Raw genomic sequence first — 24,585 nt, 5'->3', positions numbered from 1 at the left:
AAGCCAGGAGTTACACACTACCAGAAGCAAACTGTAGACTGGGTAAGACCATGAGCAATGGTGAAAAAACAAACACAAACCAGCATGTAACCTCATGTTGCTTACCTGCAACCTATTTAAGTAGACTTTTCTTTCTTCCTAGTTGCTGACACCGTGAAGTGAAGAACAAATGTAAACCTTTTCCTGCGATCCCCTGAGGTTAGGTGGTAACAGCAAGGAGGGGGAACTCAGAAATAATTATTTTTTAAATTGAGATGTAATTGACATATAGCATTATAGTTTCAGATGTACAGATGTACAGTTTCAGATGTACAACATAATGATTCAATATTTGTATTTATTGCAAAATGATCACCACAGTAAGTCTAGTTAACATCCGTCACCATACAAAGCTACAAAATTTATTTTCTTGTGATGAGAACTTTTTCTTTTTTTTCTTTTGAGGAAGATTAACCCTGAGCTAACTATTGCTAGTCCTCCTCTTTTTAGCTGAGGAAGCCTGGCCCTGAGCTAACATCATGCCCATCTTCCTCTACTTGCTCTATTACTATTGCCCCAGGTAGCTAAAATGTTAAACAATTGTTACTAACTTTTTGCAACAAATTCCCCATGCAAAAGGCTGTTCACATTGGGCAAACTCTGAATCAGGTCAAAGAAAGACAAATTTTTTGAGAGGGATTTTCCAGGGAACTACCTGACAGGTAAAGTAATGACAGTTATTTGGGAATAGGATTTGGGAGGAGCTCCAACTCCAGCCATCCTCTAGTGCTTTCCAGACTACTGGTTTGAATATAATTAGAAGGCTGTTGGTTTTCAAGGATACCATGGAGCTGGAGAGGGGAGAATGGGAATTAGGCAAATTAAAATGCCATAATACTATTCTTACTCAGATTCAGCTTTTTTTTTTTCTTGGACAAATGCTGTTTAGATTGTTCCACTCCTCTGGTTAATTTCCAGAGTTCTGAAAAAGCTTATTTTGACAATTTTTTTTCTGGTATTTTCATTGATTTTTATGCAGGAGACAAGTTTTTAGGTTCCTTATTCTGCCATTCTTGCTGATATCACTACTGAGAATTGTAACTTTTTATCAGGATAATGATAAGTACACCTAAAATTTTTATTACCATGGAAAAAGGGAAAAATGGTTATTATAGAACAAATAGCAGTCGATGCTATAGTAACCCTTCAAAATGTCTGTCAATTTTTCCCAAATGAACAAATGTCAAATTAGGAGGAGCTCAACTGAGTTTATCAGATTGAGATGAAACATGTCTGTTCTAGGCAGATTGTAGATTGTTAGTCAAGAGGAGTTCCAAATGCAAGTTTAAAGTTTGTATATAATTTATGACCACATAGTCATATTCCTAATAGCTGTATGAATGCTTTTCTTGAATCTACATCGAGATAAAAGTTTTTAAATATAAATTATGTCTTGGTGTGACCAGCCAGGCAATAATTAGACAGGATAGGATTTTAGAATACTGAGAAGTTAAAGGCAAGCCACAATATATGAATATTTAGTGCATCAATTTCCTACGTTATGGGAAAAAGAAACAAAATTTGAAAGATGGAATAGGAAAAGACCAGGGGTAAAGTATCTTGTTCCTATGGATATTGTCTAGTGACTCTTTTCTATCTGAAACTATAAGGACAGAATAAGGAGCCCTTTCTCAGACCAGAGAAGTTACTTGGTTCCAAGGTTGACAAACTATCAGAGGAATCACTGAGATCTGAGATCAAGAGAACTGAAGAGAGACAACAAATATGGCCTGTGAGGACCGACCAGGAAGTCAGACTTGTCAGCTTACCGAAGTTAGTTAAGAGAGGCGAGCATGATATGAGTAGAATTATCAGATCCGTGTCCAGAGGTCAGAAGTGTGTTTCCCAATAGCAACAGCCTGCAAATATTCATGTACCCACTAAAATAATTTTGATCAATTATGTATTTCCTACAGATTTTCAAGTTAATATCAGAAATTATAAGTTTAAGTAGTTGCAAAAGATATAATTTCCATCAAATTAGAAATATTATTATTTAAAAAATAATCCTTTTGCATAACTCTTTTCACCACATGCAATGAAATCTAAATAGCGTAGTAATTTGAAATAAACCATCATCCGTTTTGAAGTATATGAAGTTTTTATTTAGCAGTTGACAATTTTTAACTGTTCATTTTCTGTTGAAACCCTTATTTCTGCTTCCCTTATATCAGACTGCTATTCGATGTAATGTAAGTTGATGCTGGAAAGTCTTTTATTGATCACTTGTCATATAGCTACACAACAAAAATATGTATATATATCAAAATGACATCTAAATTTCTCTGCAATCATAAGGCTCTAAGTTAACATTTTCCTTCTGAATTGATACAAGTAGTAAACAATTGGTGGAAATGATAGAAATATTTTAAAAATTTTAATAAATATGTATGTTTTTCAATGAGATAAATGAGGTTTTCTTGCCTATTCATTTACATGTTCATGGATGAATATTATTAATCTCTAGAATAAGATAATAGTAACAGGAGTTTATTTATATTCTTTGTTGTTATAAATATAAGTATCAGGGAAGTTTATTTATTAAATAAGCAGATGGGTATGGAGGGCAAAATTTGTCATAGCCACATCAGCCAATTCCTTGAACTTTTGAATTAAAAGCCAAAAAACCTATGGTGATCTATCATCAAATGTACTTTTATGATTTATTATCTGATAACTTAATTAGTTGATTTTTACTTTTGTAGAAAGTAAATATTTGAAACCATTTGCTTGCCAAATGATTCTATTTCTTAAATATTAGTCATTCACTTTTTAATTTATTGAAACAATAATGAAATAAATTAGCAAGATATCATATCACTACTGATCTATCATGTTTTTACATAAATCCACCTACTTTAATCCAATGTTCTGAGAAAGAGTGAAAAGTAAAATATTGATGTTTTCAATACATCCTTGTCATTAAAATATTTAATTTCTTATCCTATGCTTTAAATATATTTCTAATAAAACCTCAGAGCTATGGACATACTTCATTTGACTTACAGAAACTATCTAATATACAATCTTAGGAGGTAAAACATAATTATTTTCTCATGTAAAAAGTTAATTGTATTTATCATCACAAATAAACATGTTTATACCATTTCCATAAATATTACAAAATCACTGAAAATCAGATTATGGCAAGTCTTTTGTAAGAGAGATTACCAAAAGCAGTCAGGATTAAAATTTCATAAATCTAGTATTATCTATTACCCATTTTGTAAGTTATAAAAAGATAAATTCATATGGTTTTTTCTCCTTATTTATTTTTTAAATAACACTATATAATATGTTTCTAAAATTGTTAGTTATTACTAAAGAAAATGGCATGATAAAAGGCACGGTATTACTGTAGTAAGTGTGTGTGTGTTTGTGTGCATGTGTATATCAAACCATGTTTTTCTGCATTTGGAAATAATGGAAAAAGTTATTATGTATCAAAATTAGTAATAACTATAATACTTTTATCAAACGATAACATTTCTCTACATGTTTAATGAAATGTACATGTCTATCTATTCATACACATAAACACATAATATACATATATGCAAATAAATATATTGTTGCTAAAACAACAAATGAAGCTACAATGTAAGTTTACTTTTGTTATAAATTTGTAGAAAATATTAAATGTTTTATAAGAAATAAGATTAGACTTCAAATAAATACTTGATAATATGATTTCTTAAAAATAGGTTTTAACTGTCTTGTTGAATATTACACATCGAATATGAAGAGTAATTGAAAATAATTGCTTATATTTAAATAGGTTTTTAAAAAAAAGTTTTAATGATCAGCGATTTTACCCATGCTCTCTGTTCCGCACTCATGGGACTATCTTTTCCTTCAATAATGATACACACTCTGATCAGGCAGTTGAATAGGTATGTCATTAAATCAGTACTGTCATTTGGCATTGTTCCCATTCCCATCCTCCTCTCTATCCGAATTCATATTATCCCAACAATAGTAAAAATAGGCTCTTTCTAGTGATATGCTTTCATCTTTACCAGAACATGTTTAAGAGTAATCTTTTCTTTTTATGGTTCACATTCAATCTCTTCAATATGACTCATCTTAATTCTCAGTGACCTCAAAAAACAATTGAGGATGTATTAAAGACAAAAATACTAGAAATCAATTCCTTGAACTCCTCTCCTCCAGTTACTGTGCCGTCCATCACACTGTTTCACCATTCACTCCCGTAGCCGTATTCTTGCATAGACCTTGTCTTTACCAGTAACTGCAACTGCTTCATAATCTCAGTTTCATTCATACCATTCTCTGACAAGCTCCTACCTTTTTTTTCTGGCATATTTCCCCGTACTCTCTCAAGTTTTGCAGCCCTTCAAGTCCAAAAGAGCTATTTATTGATCTTATTTTCTTTTCACTCTCTCTTGCCTTTTTGGTATCTTCTTTGCCTTCCAGTTCAACTTAAATCCCACAGCCAATCATTATAATCATTCCATTGCATTTACGCTCAATTCTGTTGTTTTTCTCTCCCTTCATTGGACTTGCTTGTCAAAACCACAACCTTAATTAAAAGCAAATGTCTGCTTATTTTCCATCTGCATCCATGCAACTGAATGTGACTGAAGAAACCACACAACTACAATGACCATTCTTAGTTCAAACTCATCGCTATAGACCTCTAATGGTTTCTTTTAAGTCCCAGCCAATTACTCCATATTCCCTGTTCCATTGATTCTCCATTTTTCCTAGAGAACTATTTTACAACCACTTCTCAGCTGTCATTTACAACACCTCCTCTTCAGTTTCTCACTCTCAGCTGATGATCTTGCTTCCTAATTTACTCAGAAAATATAAGCAACTGGAAGAGAACACCCACCTATTAGCATTTGCACATACACTCTCTACCTTCCTGCCTACTAAACTATAGTTAAAAATATTCATGGTCCTATTTAAAATCAATCCTCACATTGTGCACTGAGCTCGATCCCCCTATTGCATGCAAGGACATCAGTCCATCAATTCTCCCCTCATTCTCCTAGTATTAACTCTCTAGTGTTGGATGAGTCGCACTGGTATAAAACATGTTGTTATCCCTCCATGTTAAAAATAACCTTCTCTTGACCTCACTTCTCATGCCAGCTTTTGCCTCATAAGCTATAGCCACACAAAGTTTTCTGTTCTTCAAACATAACAAGCCAATCTTGAACTTAGGGCTTTTGCCCTAACTGTTTTCTCTGACTTGAGTTCCTTTTTCCTACATTTTAGAATTTTTGGCTCTTTCTTATCATTTAGATATACGCTCATTTTAAAGTTTATATCAGTGGAGAGGCCAGTCATAACTTTCCAAGTTAAAGCAAACTCTGTTAATCTGTCATAAAAGCCTGTTTCTTCATCTCTTTTTGTTTAGGACACTTTTCACTATCTCATATGTTGCTTGTATATTCATGTGTTGGTCTGTCTTTTCTCTCTACAACATAACCTCCACTAGGATAGATGTAATATTGTCTGTTCTCTACTATGTGTCTAAGATAACATTACTCAGTTTTTCAAGATTGCACTCTATATACAGCCTTTTGAGGTATTTTTTCTTGGTCATCCCCACCCTGTGAAATTTTAATACAATGATGTGTTATGGCCCTTTGCAGATTTATAAACCATATAATATTTAAGTTTTTTTGCCCCTCCCCCCCCCCGACAGGGCAAAATTTTGCCTCCTTGGGGGCAATATAATCCTTCTTGAGAATGTGTGGTCTAGAAGAATGTGTGACATGTGCTTGGTGTATGTATTATAAATATAATCCATTTTAATTATTTTTTAAGTCATTCCCTTGAGAGAAGAAAACCCTCATTTCAAAAGCAAATATATAGCAAATATATATTAAAAAATTACTGCACAATTATAATGTGTAAAGTACCAGAGAGTGGGGGCAGGGATGCAACTAGCAATGCAGAAGTTTTGTGAGAGAGATTAGTGCACAAGCAACTGAGTATGATACAGGATAGGATGAAGTTAGTGCACAATAGAGGCTTAAATATAGTTCTGAGAGACCGAGAGGAAGAAGTGATTGACTCAGAAAGATAAAAATACCTAACGGAGGGAAGGGTAGATGAGTAGGATTTCAATAGACAAGATAATAGACTTTTCCTGGACAAGAAAGAGTCTTGAGGTCCACAGACTCTGATTTGAGAAACTCTGCACCAGCAAATGATCCTGGTAGAGAGAACGGAGGACCTTGTGATGGCAAGGCTCTTCTTTTGAATGTTATTCTGTTGGCACAAGTGGGTCTTTGAAAGTTAAACTACACAGAGATTCAAAAAATATAAGAAGAAATTAGCACTCTAGTTTTTGTAGCCTCTTTTAGAAGGAGAAAATCTGTTGCTATTTAGCATTTCCTGTTTAGGCTTCTAAATTGCCACCAGATTAATGTACCTAAAATGCGCATTCAACCATGGCAGTTCTCTGTTTAAAAGGATTCAGTGACTTCACAGCACCTGCCAGGTAAAGTAGCAGTTCCTGAGTGGAGAAGCAGTTCTTGCTCTTGATAATCAGGCCCTTTGTTCCCTGTTGAATCTTACCTCTTATCATTCCCTGCCTCAAACTCCATTCACCAGGAAAGACTAATTTCTCATAGCTTGCAACATTCGGGCATACTAATTTCTACCTAATTTTCTGAGTATGACAACTCTGGAAAGTTCTATTTAATATAAAAAATCAGTATTCCCTTCAGGTCAAACCTTCAATACAGTCTTTCTCACATAGTAACTTTGGTGGCCAGAGGGCCGCTTAGAACTGTATCAGAGAGCTGGGGTACGGGCTGATGCCTGCTCTCTGATTCAGACTGGAATAGATTTAAAAGGCTTTAAATTTTTCTTTCATATATCACTAAGATTTAATTTTTTCTTTGAAAATATATAAAGTATGACTCTTTTTGTAGGAGACTGGTCACTTTCTTAACATTGTTTTGAATTGTGAAGTATACCAGACTTGTGGAAGAGTAAACAGAACTTGAACACTTTAAAGAACCACTGGAACACTACTGAAAACACCACCAAGCTTGATAAGTAACGTCATACTAGTACTTTTGAGCACCCTGAGTCTCTCTCCTTGACCAATCTTGAATTTTGTAATATGTCTCTTCATTTTCTTTAAAATTTTAGTTGCAGTGTATGAACATGTAAATATATAGTCTTTAGTTTTGTTGGATTTTGAAATTTATATAAATGCAGTCATGTAATAAGCAACCTTTTATGTTGGCTTCCTCTTGCCCAATATTATGTTTGTGAGGTTCATCCACGCTCTTCTATTAACTGTGTTCATTCATTCTCATTGCTCTGTAGTATTTCATTGTGTGAATATGCCAGAATTTATTTATGCATACTACTGTTGATAGATTTTGGGGCTGTTTCTAGTTTTTGGCTATGACATATACTGCTGTAATGAATATTTGTATATGTCCTTGTAGGGGAATGGAAATACATGTTTTTTCTTGATACTTATTTTGGAACGGAATTTTCTGGATCATAAGGCATGCACATTAGTAGGGACTTTCAAACAGTTTTCCAAAGCTGTTGAATTAATGTACACTCCCACAAGGCAGTGTGTGAGAATTCCAGTACTCCACATCCTCAGAATTATGCACTATTATCTGTGCTTTTCATTGCCATCATTCTGGTCAGTGTAGTTATATCATATTGTGGTTTTGATTGAATTTCACTCGACTAAAAAAAGTTGCAGAACTATTCATGTTTGTAGCCCATTTGGATATGCTCTTTTGTGAAGTTCCAGTTCAAGTCTTTTGCCAATTTTTTCATACTGATTGTATGCCTTACTCTTTTTATTTTACTGTATGCTTGTTTTTATTTTTATTTATTTGTTCTGCTGTTCTTTATATCATTTCCTTGTTTTTATTTTCTTTGAGTTGTATTTGTTATGCTCTTACCGTGCTTCTTGAAATGGAAGCTTATATCATTGATTTTCAATATTTCTTCTGTATAATATATCCATTTAAGTACTTCTTTAGACACATTCTGCAATATTTCTCATGCTATATTTTTATTATCATTCAATTAAAATATTTTCCTAAGGGGCCGGCTCCGTGGCCGAGTGGTTAAGTTCGTGCGCTCTGATGCAGCGGCCCAGGGTTCGGATCCTGGGTGCGGACGTGGCACCGCTCGTCAGGCCACGTTGAGGCAGCGTCCCACATCCCACAACTAAAAGGACCTGCAACTAAGATATACAACTATGTGTGTGGGGGGGGGAGGTTGGTTGGGAAATAAAGCAGAAAAATAAAGATTGGCAACAGTTGTTAGCCCAGGTGCCAATCCTTAAAAAACAAACAAAAAAAAGGAAGATTGGCAACAGTTGTTAGCCTAGGTGCCAATCTTAAAAAAAAGAAAAAAAAATATTTTCTTAAGTCTTCTGAGATTATTCTTTTGACCCATTAATTATTTAGAAGTATGATATTTAACTTACAAGTATTTACCTTAAAATATTGTGGTTGTCTTTCTATTCTTTATTTCTGTAGTCATTCCATTGTAGTCAGAGATTTGAATTATTTGAAATGTGTTGTCTTGCTTATTGCTCATGCTGTGGTCTATTTTGGCCTATGTCTCATGTACACTTGAAAATATATACGTGATACTGTTGCTTCTTTGAAGGTAAAGTGTCTTTTCTCTGGTTGTAAATAGAATTTTCTGTTTATCTTTGGTGTTAAGTGGTTAGCTATGATCCCCCTCATTGTTGTGTTCTTTTGGTTCACTGAGATTTCTGAACCTATTCATTGGCATCTTTAATCAACTTTGGAAAGTTATTGCCCATTATGTACTCAATATTGCTCCTGCACCATTCTGTCTTGCCTTTCCCTCTGGGATTTCAGTTACACATATATTAGACTTTTTGACTAACTCTTACAAGTCTCTTAGGCTCTACTCTCTTATAATTTCTATTTTTCTCTATTTTTTCGTTTTTACATTTTCTATTAACTAGAATCCAGTTTCACTTATTCTGTTTTGTGCTGTATCCAATCTGCTGCTTTTAATTTCAAGCATTGTTTATAGTTTCAGATTGTGAATTTCATACTGTTTTAGGCATTTTTATTTTCTGTTTATTCTCATTTTTTTCATTAATTTTATCCACCTCTTCTTCTATTTACTTTAGCATATTACTCATAGTTATTTTAAATTTTCTATTCTTCTAACACAACATTTGATATTTTGTGGGTTTGCTTCTGTTTTCTTTTTCCTGTCCCTTCCCCTGTCTTGTGATTTCTTTTTTTTTAACTCTATACCACCCATATTGCTTAAGGAATTATGGAGACAGCAACTAATGTTATTTTCCCTACAGATAGTTCACACTTTCCTCTGTTGGGCAGATGTGATAATATTGTGATTACATCAGTACCATTATAATTGAGCGGAGTCAGGGCTAGGTGGCAGTTTTAGTTATACTCAGATGACACCTGTCTGAATTTGCCTCAGATCCCTCTCTCTAGCAAGATTTTGTCTCCTAAGACCTACAAGATTATGAGAAATTTTATTCTGCTTTTCCTGCATGGCTCCAGCTTGAGCATGACCAACATGGGCTTCACAGAAAATACACTTGCTCCTGCCTCTTCCATCCTGAAAGTTGTGACCATTGGATATTTTAAGTTAGTTCTTAAGCCACTTACACATGTGGATTTAAAATGTGACAAATATCTTAAGGAAGAAAACTCTCATGAATTTGTTGCAATTCCCATTGGTGTGTGACTTTATCTCAGTAGCATTTTCAGACTATGTTGCCAGCAGACTTACTTTTTAGGCTATAATACTTGTAATATTTCATGCTGTTATGGAGATCTGTGGCATGTGAAAAAAGTATTGAATCTCCAGAAATACCTAGGGGACAGTTACAGCACAGATGCTTAGAATCCTGCAGAAAGGTCATGCTTCAGGACACCGGGAGATTTGTTCCTACCTGTTAGGCTCACACTCCCAGTCTCCTGTGCCACCTCAGACTCAGCAAATGTCCTAGTTGGTAAAATGGGCAATATATTTAAGCATCCTCTAGATTTCAGCCCAAATGGCCATCAAAATCTCAGCTGCTTTCTCTTCTTTTTAAAGCATTTCTGTGTCTATAAAAAACTTGATCCTCAGCTCATGCCCAGGCATAGCACATTTGGACAGGAAATAAAAGAGCCAGCAGTTATCAGCTCTTGTCAGAAAGTATTTTCCCAGTTTGGTATGTGAGGTCATCTAGTGCCTTTTGATTTCATAAAGTCTATGATGACTTTAAAATATTATTTCCAAATTTATACAAGTTTGTTGCTGCTAATGGGAAGGCTGCCACTATCTAATGCCTTCTACCAAGAAAGTGAAATTCTAGACCATTTTTAAACTTTTTTGTTTAAAATAATTTTAGACTTACAAATAGCTGAAAATAGTATGCATATTTCCCCCACCATTCACCCAGATTTCTATAATGGTAACATCTTACATAGCCACAATAAAATCATCTAAACCAGGGAATTAATATCAATACGATATTGTTAACTACTCAGTAGATCTCCAAACTTTGCTAACTGTCCTATTAACACATTTTCTAGCCCAGTATCCAGAACTTGAACTTTCATTTAGTTGTCAAACCTCCTTATTCTCCTCAAGCCTGGGACAATTCTTTACTGTTTCTCTCGCTTTCATGGCCTTTATATTTTTGAGGAATACTAGCCATCTATTTTGTAGAATGCTCTTCAATTTGTCATTGTGTTTTCTCATGATTAGATTGAGGTAACACATTTTTTGGCAAGAAAACTACAAATTTGATGTTGTACCCTTTTTAGAACATCATACCAAGACGTACATAATTACAAAATAAAGGTTTTATTTTTAGTTATGTTTATCGAAGTATAATTCACATAAAGTAAAATTCACCCTCTTTAGGGTAAAATTCTATCATTTTTGACAAATGTATGCAGTTAGGCAACCAACACCATTATCCAGCTATAGAACAGTTTTCTTATCTCTCAAAAATTCTGTGTCCCTTTATTGTCAAATGCTCTCCCTCACCCACTAAAATCTAGCATCTGATGATATGTCTTCTGTCTCTCTGTCTTGCCTTTTCTAGAATGTAATATAAATGGAATCCCACAGTGTGTAGCCCTTTGGGTCTGTTTCTTTAATTTAACATATTGTATTTTAGATTCATTCATGTTGTGTGAATTACTAGTTTATTTCCTTTTATTGCTGAACACTATTTCATTATGTAGCTGTATCACAATTTGTTTATTCATTGACTGGTTTTTGACTAGTTGCAAACCTTTGGGTTGTTTCCGGTTTTGGTGATTATAAATAAAACTGCTATCAACCTTTGCATATATCAGATTTAACTTTAAAATATAAATATTTCATATTTTTCTTATTTTGAGCTATTCTATTTCAGTTATTTGTAGTTCCAATAAAGTACATTTTCTCTAGCAGTTTTAGGAAGCTAATTAGTGAATGCATGATAGATGATCTCTCTCTTCCACAGATCTGTGTAGTCATGCAAGTGAAACCAACTTCAGATCATAGTCAATCATATCTATAACTTGTAACAAAGTGCCCATTTAATAATTTCACTAGGATGCAAGATATGAAATGCAAATTTTTGGTGCTTCAATATGTGTAACAATGTTTCTCTCAGGGACTCCATTGAATAATATGGGAACAACTGTCAGAGAAAGAAAAGTGAAAAACAAGACTAAAGTTGATGAACTGAAAATCAGCAATTTAAAGAGCTATTTATTTGTTCACTGGATCTAGACTGATATCCAGAAGGTGACATTTAAATTGCTTTGTGACTATTCTAGTTAAGCAGAGTGTATGTCTACTGTTTTATAAAGTGGATAAGTACTTCATCCTAAATTAAGAAAAATGCATTCTTTGTGTAATTTGCATTTATAAAACATTTAAGTGAAGAATAAGAACTAGAGTTATAAATGAGAAACAGCAATATGCATTGTATCAAATCTGTGAAATAGACATTGTGTTTTAAATATATGAGACTTTTGATAAAATTGAATAAAAACCATCAGAGGAGTGGCAGAATACTTATACCTTTGATACTCAAGATTTGTACTTGGAGTCTTGTCACCATTAATGCTGTTTTCTAATTTTAAACAGCAGTTTACATTTTTCTAAATATAAGCCAGTATTTATGATGAATTATCAAGGCTATTCTTTTCAAAATATTGATGCTTATCAAATAAAATTTTATTTCTTTTTGTTTATTAAAAACAATAAAAGCCTCTGACTTCATAGATTCTTTTTTGTTTTTTTTTGCTGAGGAATATTCACCTTGAGCTAACATCTGCTGCCAATCTTCCTCTATTTTGTATTTTGTATGTGTGTCACCGCCACAGCATCACAGCATGGCCACTGACAAGTGGTGTAGGTCTGCCCCTGGGAACTGAACCCAGGCCGCTGAAGCAGAGCATGGCAAGCTTATCCACTGGGCCACTGGGCCAGCCTCCTGACTTCATAGATTCTTCACAGCTCATCTACCTCCTGTACATTTCAGTCACCCTCCTATTTGGTTAAAATGACATATTTATTACCATTTGAAGGTGTTTCACATATAGTTTATCAATCTCTGACCAAAAAACTTTCTGATTTTCCACTTTCCAACTCTTTCTTTACCAATGAATCTTCTCTTGAGGTCTTCTTATTTCACAGGTTGGCTTTATAGTGCTCTCTACCTAGCTAGCATTTTTTGAAATTTCAATTGTTTTCTCAGTGTTGCTTATGATACAATCAGAATTAGTAGACAATGATTATAGTTCAGTTTGATGTTTGCTAAAATCTCATATTCCTTATTCTCTTGATATTATACTGCACTGTGCTTGGATTACCTGTCATCTGCTTTGCCTGCTTGTGCTTTCTTAGATATCAACCCAGTCTTGAAGTCAGGAGTACCATGCCCGTGAGACTTATTCCATGCTGCCAAACCTAAAGTAAACTCTTAATGCACTTCAATAATCCTTAAATCAAATGTTATTATTCATCCTTTTCTTTACTGCAATTATTCCAAATCTCTCCCACTGTTCTCAAACCTTCCATTCCATCCTTAATGTCTTTTTCTCTCAATATGTGACTCCATGTACCGATAATAAGAACTTTTTCAACTTCCCTTTAATGAACTTTCCATATTTTAACCCTTCTTTTCTTCCTTTATTTCTATCCTTGAGGAAGAAGTTTCCTTCTCTGGCAAGGCTAACTCTCTTCTTGTTTTAGTTTTTGCCTCATCCTCTTCCATTCTATTTCCCTTGGGATCTTGCTCCATCAATATTCTATACCTGTACCTCACATCTTTATGTTATCAATTTTCTTCTCTGATATTTCATTTATTCCTGATTATGTAATATTCGGATTCATCAACAGTCAATACCTTCATTATCACAAGAACACATAAGATTTAGCAAAAATTTAGGACTATCGTAGACATACAGCTTGTTAGGCAAGGTAGAAGAAAATGAGTATTTGCAGTCAGACAGATCTGAATGTGATTGTACACTCTGACTCTGACTTCCTAACTACACTGTCAAGTTGCTTAATCTGTAACAATTATGGTGTATTTCAGTAATGAATCAAAATTTAAGCAAGAAAGATATTCTGCTTTTGGTAATGACAGAGAAGCTCATATTGTACTATCCTTTCTGCTGAAAACAGTTATCAGAGCTAAACAAAATATATTCTTAAAAACAACTGTTTGAGGGCACTGGAGAGCATGTAGCATCAAACTGTATTTGAGCCACTGGGGTCCTTGGGAGAAGGAAAGTGTAGCATGTAATTTCCAAATTCATCTTGACTTTTTTCTTTGGGGCAATTTCTAATTTACCTCTTAAGGGAAGAGACACCCAGCAGCAATCAGTAGTCCCACTTGGCTGAGGAGAAAGAGGCTGGAGTTTGGGTCTTCAAGCTTGGCTAAAATTTAAGCAACAGAGTTCTGGAGAGAAGGGAATGCAGAGAAATGAACCCCCAGATCTGTATATAAATTGTTCATAAGTCAATGGTTGATCCTCAGCTGTGTGCGCATGGAGAAAAACTCTAGGAGACTCAGCAAAGAAAAACAGCTGGGAAGTTACAGAGCTGGACTGAAATTTTAGCAGCTTTGTGATGCAGCTTGACTTTAGACCTGAACAGGGTCTTAAAGCAAGTACCATGGTCAAAAAGTAAGTATGACAGGCTGAAAGTAAATATAAACCTGAAATATAACAGCTATTACAAAGCTCAAACTGATGCTTGAAAATATCAAGGTGATTCATTGTCCATCTGCCTACCAAAAGAAACTTTCAAGTTCTTTGGAATTAAGTAGATAACATTATCCATATTCTCTACAATCTTGTACACAAAATGTTCAGCATCCTATCCAAAATTATAAAATATGATTAAAGCAAAACAAACACATAAGATTACTGACTGAACATGAAGGGAAAAATAGGTAAAAGAAACTGTCCGCCTAGTAGTGATTGAGATTTTTGGGTTATCAAACAAGCACATTAAAATAATTGTGATTAATATGTATAAGATCATAGAGAAAATTATGGAAGATTTTAGGAGAGAGCAAAACTTTACACAGAAAAACGAGTAAAATGGTAGAAACCAAAAAAAAAAGTAATAACCAAAGTGAAAAATTCAACAGATGTAATAATGGAGGGTTAACAACGTCACGAGTCAGATCAGTTATCTGGAAGATAGGTCAGTAAAAAGGTATAAAGACAATGCCCAGAGAGGAAAAAAAAAGGACGTTAAACATATAAAAGAACATAAGAGACATATAAGTCCTGGTGAAAGTTTTATTATATGAGCAATGAGTTCCAGAAGAAGGAGGGAATTGAGTAGAAATCATATTTGAAAATACACTAGATAACAATTTCCACAAACAATGACAATCAATAAGAAGCTTTATGATTGTATATTTAGAAAATCCAAAAGACTTTATAAATAAATTATTAGTGTTACTAAGTGAATTTAGCAAAGTTATTGGATCCAAGTCAACATAGAGAAATCAGCTATATTTCTTGATGTCCTATTAAGGAATAGAATTTATACCTCACTATTTCCTTCAGAACCCTATTTGAATTTTTCCCCTTACCAACACCTACTTTCCCCTGCTCCCTGCTCTCTCTCCCTCCCTCCTCCTTTCCTCCCTTCCTTCCTTTCATTTATTTTCAATCTTCATCATTTGAAATGTATTAAAGAATGTTAAGCTTCTATGTGTGCAATTATTTACTCACATAATATGTGTTGATTGGATAATTGCTAAGATGGTATCTTAACCGAATTCTGATCGTCATCCTTAACCTTAGAGATTATTTTTAATCCTACTTAATTCTTAGAATAGTTAATTGAAAGGATCTTATATAATTTTAAATAAATTTTATTTATAATTGATCTCTTAGTAATTCCTGAGAATATTAGAGATATGATCCTTCCACTCACCTTCACTCAATAAGGTGAATTCTGGGACTCAAAAAAACAAAATCCCAGATAAACTGGATGATGCCAGAGGAAGGCAGTATCAGGTCTGTGTATATCCCAAAGCACTTTCTTAAGCACTAAATTTGGAAACATAACTATAATAAATCAAGTATGAATTAGGTGGTCAAATAGTTATTAAGAATTTGGAGAGAGCACACTGTGATTTTTTTAAAAAACACACTCAGCCGTTAAGGAACATTGCTTATTTTCATAACAAGGTTAAATTATACTTTACTCTCTTTGCTTTCCTTTCTTTTTCAATTTTCATAATGCTTCCTGTGCCAAAAAACTTCAGACCATCTATAGATTTCTAATCACTCAGTATATATAAATGTTTTGCATAAGTTGATATTAGGAAAACTGTAGAAAGTCTGAACAACAATGGATGTGGTAAAATGCTACCATATCAGAGTTTTACTTTTGCAAATGTTAATGACTTTGCCATTAAAAAGTACTGGGAGCACTAGTCTTAGGTTCCATGTGTTGTTAAAAGTTTTCCAGATGTCTGAGAAACATAATGCCATTCATGTGAATTCTTCTATAGTTAAGCCATCTGGTGCAGTGAAGTACCAGAAGCTTTACAATTATTCGTGATTCTATTACATAGAATGCCATTCATGTTATTGGAGAGTAAAGTGATATAACAGATATACTACTGGTAAATCTGAAAAAGTTCTCCCATAATGGAGAGAGACGTTGATGTTCCTATTAAGATGTTCTATCAGTTATTACTGTCCACATTCATCAACACAGTGATGTTATAAATGAGATGATACTCTAAATATCCACAATTTCATTGAAATTTGAATTCCACATATTTTGTAATATGGACATTTTATTGTACTATGACATATAAATTTATATCTTTTGGTAGAAATCATGGACTTACACATAACCTGTGGTGGTGTTACCAGAAAAAGATTGAGGAGTTGAGTGGGTCTTCAAAAACTTTATGAATTGTTTCATTCTAATAGCTTTAGCAACTTAGAAGGGACAAGAACATCAGAAAGCCAACACAGCTGGAATAAATAATACAAATATAACCTCCCTATTTTCTAACGTGTGTTTTCGCTGGCAAGAGGATGCCCTATAGTTGTTGGTAATTCTTATTTGCTTCTGTAATTGACATGGTCAGAGTAGGATTTAACATTCATTTATAAATCTTTACTGAGCATGTGAAATGTGCCGGGAGCTCTTTTAGCCACAGTGATGGTTACAAAGTCAATAAAGTATAATTCTACCTGTAAGGAGCCCACTTAAGTTTCACTATTGTTGCTGATCATTTCATTTGTTGGACTTCTGTTTGCTTGAAGCTTAACAGATATCTCTGAGGGAATAAACCTCCAGAATCAGGTGGTAGAAGATTCAAACTTCCATATGTTGTTAAAACACACATTTAATAAACATTTATGGCACACTTTTAATGTACAATTTCCAAGAATTAAAAAAGGAAAACAAATAAAAGAGAAAACAAAAGAGGAAAAATATCCTTAAGGTATTTTTGGGCTAGTGAAAATTATGGAAATTTAAACAAATTATGAAACAAAATAATAATAAGTATTACAATAGAGAAAGAGAGCTTATGTTTTGGGAGCCCGTTACAAGGAATGACTAATTCTGAAATGGTTTGGAGAAGATTTTCCAGAGTGAGAAATATTCGAGCCAGTTCTTAAAGAGTGACTTCATATGTGTTCTCAGCTCAGATAAGAATCATGTCTGTATATACAGAAAAATCAAACCTCTTCAGGAAGGTAGTGTATATATTGAACCGGATGATCATTTTCGGTGATATAAGAACAATATTAACTATGGCATAACAGAGCTTTTGAATTTGTGCAGCAAAGTGGAAAGTGGTTGCTTAGCTTTATCCTCAAGAATGTTATTTAGAAGTTGCTTAAACCTCATGAGTTTTAAATCTTTTTAACATAAAAATATTTGGAAAAACCTGAGTACTCTGTTATATGCTTTTGTTAACACATTGATATGGGCTCAGAACAGAGCCATGACCTGCATTTTAAAAGTTATGACCTTTATCTTGGTGACCCCTTCAATCTCATAGCTTCTAAAGTAGTCAGCATACCCTCCATATCTCTGTGTACAACTAGTCAAATATCAGTAAGCTTTTATCTACATATACTTTAGATCCTTTGAACCAAAAACATAAAGTAGACATCATAATCATCTATAACCTTCTACTGAGAACATTTTTATGAGTAAGTCTCATAAAAGCCTGTGTGCTATGGATTGAGAATGCCAAGAGTATAAGGATATACTGGTCCCTACTCCTGAGGGATTTAAAATGTAGTTGAGGAGCTAGGATATTTACATTAAGAAAACAACTAGCATCTATAAAAGCAAACCTATACCTCTGTGACAAATGAATAGCATAGACTATAAGTACCATAGGATTTCAGGAAAGTATAAATCCATGAAAACTGAAGAAATAAGATAAGGTCTCCTGGCAGAATTAGAAAGATAGGATTTAGAAAAAAGAACCTGGAGTCCAAGTTTACTTGGCAAGGAAATTGTTTTGAGGGCCACAGGTAGAAATGAGTATTTATGTGTGTATGTTCAAGGAACCATGAGTAGACATGTTTGGCAATAGTAGAGAATCTGTGAAAAGTGCAATAGTATGAGAAAGATAGGTGCAGGCTACACTGTGGAAGCCTTTGAATGTTATCTTACATGTGGTAGAGACAAACAGAGCTTTGGAGCAGGGTGATGACATATCCAAAGTAGTATGTAGGGTAACTTGAAGCAGGGATTTGGATTTAGGGACCTATGTATCAAGTAAGAGATATAAAGACCAAAGCAGGGTGTTGTCTAGAGAACAAAAAAGAAGTCAGTGGGAGAGACGGTACAGAGATTCAGCAGTATCCCATACCTAGGCCTTTCCTTCTTCACTCATCTTTATCCAAAATGAAATTCTTTGACCTGTTTACTCGAGACCTGCTCTCTGCTAATATATTTGTGATGATATCTAGTCAATATACTTCTTTCATGGAAAAATGATTGCCTTTTGTTAAGTGTTGACAGAATGCAAAGAAGTGATACTAGCAGTAGAACTGCAGGCCTTGCGGCAAGTGTGGGAGTTAATTTTGAATTTAGATCACTAGGTCTATTTGCTTTGTGGGGTAGACTCTGGCATGGTAATTATCTTACTTGAAGGAACAGGACAACATAAAGACAATAGCACAATGTCTCAGAAAGGTGACAAATAATGCAAGGAAATACTAATAAACACAAACAATATATGAGTCTCTGTATCTTTCTCTTTTCTTTGTTTTGATAAAACTAAAATACTGGAAACAATGAATTTCAGTAAGAATTTATGAAATGAAAAAGAAGTTATGAAAGATTAAATTTCCATAAAATAAGTCATTATGGAACAAGAAAGAACAGCAAACAGACAAAATACATTTCATTTCAGAATGAATAAAGTGGAAAATAAAAATGCACAACCCTATCAAAAGAGAAATGTAAGACTGATTAAGCTACACACAAGATGCGTAACGTCTATCTCATGCTTGAACGCTGCCATGCACGCCCTCTGGCAGCTGGATAAATATTGTTTAAACTTAACCAGTCCACCCTTTAAAAATACATTCAAGTTCTTATCACAAGAAAAAAACATTTTTTGTAACCATATATGGAGGTGAATGTTGACTAGACTTATTGTGATGATCGCCTCTACAATATATACAAACATTGAATAATTATGTTGTACACCTGAAATATGTTATATACCTGTTATATGTTAATTAGACCTCAATTTAAAAAATATACTCATTTATATATCATTCAAATATAAATATGTATTTATGTGGTTGGAAAAAGAAACTATAGAGATCACATAGCCCAATGCCTTCAATTCACATATGAATAAATGGAGACTTGAAAGTTCAAGTGACTTGACTGAAATCACAAACTAATTAGTGAAGGATACATTATTCGGGCTCCACATGTGGACCACTATAAAACAATCTCTCCCCATATCTTGTCTTTTATTGTTTCCTCTGATGATAATGTCCTGACCTTAACTCTCTACATTCAAGGTCAAGCTCTATATTTTATTTTCTTAAGAAAACCTTTCCTGACTATAGTAAACAGGATAATAGATCCCCAAGGATGCTCATGTCAAAATCTCCAGAACCTGTGAATATGCTTACATGGCAAAAGGCACTTTGAAGATGTGATCTGCTTGAGGATCTTGAGGTAAGGAGATTATCTTGAGTTATCTGGGTGGAATCCATGTAATCACAGGAGTCCTTTAAGTGTGGAAGAGGAAAGCAGAAGGAGTGTCAGAATGATGTAGCATGAGAAAGACTTGATCAGCTGATGCTGTCTTTGAAGGTGCAAGACGGCCACGGACCAAAGAATATGGGAAGCATCCAGAAGTTGGAAGAGGGAAGATAAAGGATTGTCCTCTAAACCTACAGAAGGAACAGCCCTGTCAACACCTTGATTTTACCCTAGGGAGAACCATTTTGGACTTCTGACTTCTAGAACTGTAAGATAAAAAATGTGTGTAATTTTAGCTCACCGAGTTTGTGGTAATTTGTTACAGCAGCAATAGGAAACTAATATAATGACTCCTCTAGCTTTCTGGTCATTTAATCATACACAAGCTTTTCATTGTCTACTTTTATTTGTTTTTGTGTGTGTGTGTTTGAGGAAGATTACCCCTGAGCTAATATCTATTCCCAATCTTCCTCTTTTTGTTTGAGGAAGATTGTCACTGAGCTAACATCTGTGCCAGTCTTCCTCTATTTTATGTGGCCTGACAAGCGGTGCTAAGTCTGCACCCGGGATCCCAATCTGTGGACCCTGGGCTGCCGAAGCAGAGTGCGTGAATTAACCTCTACACCACCAGGCTGACCCCTATTATCATTAGGTTTTAGTTCCAGTATCTTTATACAAGTAAGTAACAAGCTCTTTAAAGCTGATGCTCAGGCTGGCCTGGTGGCGCAGCAGTTAAGTTCACTCATTCTGCTTCTCTGCGGCAATTATTTTCTATATCACTATTACCCTAGCACGTAACAATTGCTACCATATATTGCTACTAATGTTTACACATGAATATTCTGTGTCTGCTAATGATGTAATATGTGTATGGATGTTATGCTATGTATGCTGGTAGATGTATGGAAAGAACTTTAGGTTGGTGATTAGAACTGGGTTTAAATTCTGAGTCTTATTTACTAGGTATATAAACTCAGGTCATTTAATTAACTTATGAATTAAAATGAGAACATTTACTCAATATGCAAAATAAGTGAAATACTGTGTGTGAAATCCTCTCTGTAGTACAGAGCCTGGTACCAGAATGTTTCAATAAATATTATTTTATTTTCTCTTTGAGGATTGAATATTATATTTCTTTTGATTTCTCACTCTCCCTTCTTGGGATAAGCCCCTAAAAGACTCTAAATAAATATTTTTTTAAAATTTAGAATTATGATATGTCTAATTAAGATAATAGAAATAAATCAAAGAAATCACCATGGAACATATTTTAACATTAAAAAAGAAATAGTGGAAAGTCTATGTTTTGTCAGCACTCAATTATTATATGTTCAGGGTCAGAAATACTTTGAAATTCTGATATTTTGTGCTTTTTCTCGAAATGTATTTCAATACAGACAGTTTACATATGGCCTGGGAATGGAATGTTTAGAAAATCTGCTTTTTCATTTAATCCTTAAAAGAAATTGCATAGAATAAATATTTTTTAAAAATGTAGCTTTAAATGAAGAAGCAGAGAGATTAGGCATTTGATTTTAAAACATAATTCAAGGTTACCTTATAACTGATTTCTATTTCTAGTTCCTCCCCAGTCTAACCTACCTTAGAACAGCCTTGCTAGGTTAAAACTAAAGTTCTTTTCTCCTAATTGTACTTCTATGTTAAAGAATTTCTAATGATTTCCCATTATTTATAGAGTTAAAACCAAACTTCTCTGCTTAGAACTCAACATCCTCCATATTTAGATCCCCAATTAACCTTTCTAGGCATATTTACTACAATTCTACTATGAAATGTACATATTGTAGGGTGTGCTCTATGCAGCAGCCAAGTGACCTCTTTTCTTTCCCCAATTCAGAAATTTTCTGCCTCTATAACGTTTGTAATGTTGCTCTCCCCAGTTGAAGTATTTATCTCTTTTCTTCCCCGGAATCAATGGAAACAAATTCCATTTCTTCCCTGACTACTTTGAGATGAGATTTATACCTCATTTGTAGTTCCATAAAATCTAAATATCTATCTTGTAGGTGTCATATTCTCCCCTATATTAAAGGTGTTACTAATTTTTCCTTACCACCCCTACTCCACTGCTCATTTGCCTAAAATATTTGAAGTGAAGAACTTATCTTTGTTGTCTCCTTCAGTACACAGTATAGCACCTTACTCAGAGATGTAGTCTGATGTAGTTTAGGATCCATGAATAAAGCTTTAATGGACACAGCCACATTTATTTGTTTATGTGTTGTCTACAGCTGCTTTCCCTCTATAGTGAGCAGAGTTGAGTAATTGCAGTAAAGGTTGCATGGGCTACAAAAGCTAAAATATTTATTATATGGCCCTTTCAGCCAAAGGTTGCCTGTCTGATATAGATAGTTTGCCTGATATAGATATTTCTGATTTAGCCAAGAAAGTAAGGTGGAGGTGTTTTAGCAGCAATAGTAGCACAGTGGAGTCAGCATTACCAGGTCATTATAGAATATTTCCTATGGACATGCATTCCTGGCACCATGATTGGAAATGCTTAGTCCTCTTCAAATTCCGTAAGGTCATCCTGCAAGTCATAGTTTTTTCTAGCTCTTTTTCATGCAATTATTGGTCACTTTGTCTCTCATTATAGCAATGTTTATAATACACTTTATGATGCCAAAGGACTTCCCCCATTCCCTACCTGCCTGCTGCTTTATACTTTATTTCACTCTTCCTTAAAGAGCCTTGAAAAGGGTTAACATTTGAATTTTTACCATCTATGTGATACTGTTGTCTTTTATTTTTCAATGAGTCTAATACCATTACCTTTGCACCTGCTGTCAGATCTTAAAAATCAAAACTGTTTGCTACAACAGACACACACACACACACACACACACACACACACACACACTGCACACTCCCAGAACTAAAGTCCACTTTGGGTAGAAATCACAGATTGAAGAATATATTCAACTCAGGATAATATCATAGAATGAGTCACTGACTGAGAGTTTTTAAAATAAGGTGAATTAAATCTCACTGGCCAAAAAGTGAACTGTGCAGTACAGCCTGTCACAATAGTTCTCATTGTCTAGTTAAATATACCAGGCCTTAATATATTGGAAAAAATACCTGATACATGTGTATTGGAAACTGTAATTCAGTAGATTGTCAGGTATAATTTTTTATCCATTCTACAAATATTATGTACCTCCTATGTCCCAAGAGAAGTTCTTGGCACAGTTCTTGATGAAGTCTCTTCTTTTAGGGAGTTTTCATTAACTGCTTGAGGGAAGTGATAAAAATAAACAACACACATAAAATATATATTATGTTGGATATTAATTAGTGAGTGATGACTAAAACTTTGGAAGATGGAGAGTTGTGGGGATGCTATTTTAGATATGGCAGTTAAGGAAGGCTTTTCTCTAAGGAGATAAGAGATTTACAAATATCCGAATGATGTGACTGAGGAAATCATCCCAATTTCTGAGGGAATGGCATTTTAAGCATAAGGAACAGCAACTAGAAAGGTTCTGTAGTATAAAGTTTCAAAGAACAGAATGAAAAGCAGTAGAGCTGGAACAAAGTGAGAGAGTGTGTAGCAGTAGGAAATGACTTTAAAGAAGTAATCAGAAAATATATTACACAGGGCCTTGAAAGCTATAATAGCAGAAAAATATTTTGATCTACCTGTGACAGGAAACAATTTGAAGATTTAGAACAGGGATACATTTGATCCATTCTGATTCATGAGCATCTTTCTGGCTGCTCTGTGGATAATAGCTCACAGGAGGCAAGAGTGGAGCAGGGACACCCATAAGGAAGGCACTGCAGTAGATTAAATAAGAGATGATGTTGGCTTGGGCCATCAGTATAGTGGTAAGAAATAACTGGATTTTGAATACATAGCATTTTGAAGTTGGAATCAACAGATTTACTGATGCTTTGGATAGAGTGTGTGAGAATCAGAAAGGGATGGTACTGCAGGTTTATTTTTATTTTCTTCCTGAGCAACTGAGTGATGGTAGTGCCATTTACTGAGCTAGAAACCACCAAGTGAGAAGCAGATTTGCTGGGAGTGCAAATTGAAAGTTCTATTTTTACCATGTGAATTTTGAGATGCCTTTTCGATTCAAATGGAGATATTGAATAAGCAGTTGGATATTGGGTATGACATTCAGAAAAGAGGAAGGACAGGAGATATACATTCGAGAGTTAACATGAAGTGTATATTTGAGGATATGGCTAGATGGGATCACTTACAGAGAGAGTGTAGAGAAGGAAGAATAAAGAACCAAAGACTGAGTGCTGCCACATTCCTGCATTAAAATATCAAGAAGGTGAGAAGACATCAAAAATTGAGACTGTGAAGGAGTGATAGTGAATAAGTGAGTGTGTGTAGTCTTAGAATTCATGGGAAGAAAAATTTCTTTTGAAAAGGAAAAAGGGATCAATTGTCTTAACTAGATTAAATAAGATATATGTACATATAATCATATATACTCTCTCTTCATGAGGTATTTCAGAGGTAGGTAACTTTATAATAAATCAATACTGAGCAGGATATCTTTGAATAAGACACACCCCAAAATTTTATCTGGCTCTCACAAGGTGCTTTAAATTGATACAAATTTAGTTTTGTCACTTAGTTTCTGGAGAGTAGAGAGTGCACTTTGAAAAGTTCTAAGCAACACCAAAGAAGTTAATTTTGTCAATAAGGAATGGTATGAGATTAAGAAGGTATTTGGCCAAGGATGCAAATCTTCTCCTTAATCATACATTTCTACATGTGTGGTCACTCAGAGAAATATTCCCAAAGGATAATGGTCAGCAAAACAATGCTTTATATAA

The 24,585-nt window shown here is 34.3% G+C and overlaps 1 long non-coding RNA gene across 2 annotated transcripts in view; it reads left to right on the top strand.

Moving 5' to 3' along the window:
• The window catches only part of LOC139076327 (uncharacterized), a 100,523-nt gene extending 79,565 nt beyond the window's left edge, over positions 1-20,958 (top strand). Inside the window, exon 3 of one of the 2 annotated variants that reach the window (XR_011527786.1) lies at positions 19,870-20,958. This is a non-coding gene — a long non-coding RNA (uncharacterized lncRNA). Of the gene's footprint in view, positions 1-142; positions 2,450-19,869 lie in introns of those variants that run through there. The other variant, XR_011527788.1, reaches the window with a different exon arrangement.
• The last annotated feature ends 3,627 nt before the right edge of the window (positions 20,959-24,585 follow it).

Source organism: Equus przewalskii, chromosome 16 (assembly GCF_037783145.1).
Source record: "Equus przewalskii isolate Varuska chromosome 16, EquPr2, whole genome shotgun sequence".
Classification (NCBI taxonomy): Eukaryota; Metazoa; Chordata; class Mammalia; order Perissodactyla; family Equidae; genus Equus; species Equus przewalskii.
Note: the sequence above shows the minus strand (reverse complement) of the source record. Positions and strands in the feature narration are given on the sequence as shown.